Below are 997 nucleotides of genomic sequence, written 5' to 3'. Positions count from 1 at the left end.
AGCCGAGGCACAGCATTCTCCATCTCAACAGGTCAACCGCCACATCTCACACCTCTTGGCCATAATGCATTTGCCTAGTGAAGACGCTAGCAGCCCAACCCCCGACTCCATTTGGGCACTCCTACTTTAACCTAGCAGGCAACAAAGCCTGGCTTTGCAGAAGTGGGGTGTGCAGCACTGTGCAGGGAATGTGGCAGGAAGGGAGCAAGGACTGGAGAGCCAGAGTCAGGCTAGCAGAGCTGTCCTCTGAGTTGCATATTCACAGGGTTGTGGTAGCACTGAACTTTGCTTCGTGCCCATTTTTGTCCTGCAGGCTCACGGTAATGCCAATCTCTGACAAAGGCAGGATTGCACAGCGCAGCTCGCCTCCTCTCTCTGCAGAGAGGCAAGGGTATTATTTTTCTTCTTCCAATGCAGACATGGGTTTACTGGCTCTGCAGAGCCCCTCTCTCTAGCTGAGTGCTAGAGCAGAAGATGTTCCTGATCGCAGCAGAAAGCCCTGTTGAGGAACTGATAGCCAGGACCATGGGCAGTCTTAGTGGTGCAGAAAAGGTGCCGAGACCCACTCAAAGCTCTGTGCTGTACTGCTGCCACGGGTAGCCACACAAAGCAGATAGGGGAGAGAAACGTTAAGAGGCAGAATTCCTGAGGCAGATTAAAAGAAAAAAGCACCTACCTTGCCCTCTGCAGCAGGGCCTCCAGCGTGCCCCCCAAGTCCCCACCCCAAACAGCACTTTTATTGAACTCAGAGCCACAGAGAAGCAAAGCTGTACAGCAAGTCCTGCAGACTGTCCCGACATCAACGTGCCCGAAAGCCACACAGAGACCACAGCAACCCCCATCAGGCTGTTCAGCACAAAAAACCACGAAGTGGACAGCTAGGGAATAACGTGCCCCACGGACACTACCCCATCCCTATTCAACTTAACTGTGGCCAAAATCAGCAGTTTCTCCCTGCTGTAGTCACACGAGATCTTGGTAACTAATAAATCCTGCT

General features: G+C 52.7%; 1 protein-coding gene across 1 annotated transcript in view; it reads right to left on the bottom strand.

Annotated features, from left to right (window-relative positions):
* PHKA2 (phosphorylase kinase regulatory subunit alpha 2) overlaps positions 1–997 on the bottom strand; it is a 40,623-nt gene that overhangs the window by 35,098 nt on the left and 4,528 nt on the right. The gene's annotated exons all lie outside the window — the stretch shown is intronic.

Source organism: Egretta garzetta, unplaced genomic scaffold (genome assembly GCF_000687185.1).
Source record: "Egretta garzetta isolate BGI_Z169 unplaced genomic scaffold, ASM68718v1 scaffold111, whole genome shotgun sequence".
NCBI classification, from domain to species: Eukaryota; Metazoa; Chordata; class Aves; order Pelecaniformes; family Ardeidae; genus Egretta; species Egretta garzetta.
This window is presented reverse-complemented; position numbering and strand designations above follow the sequence as displayed.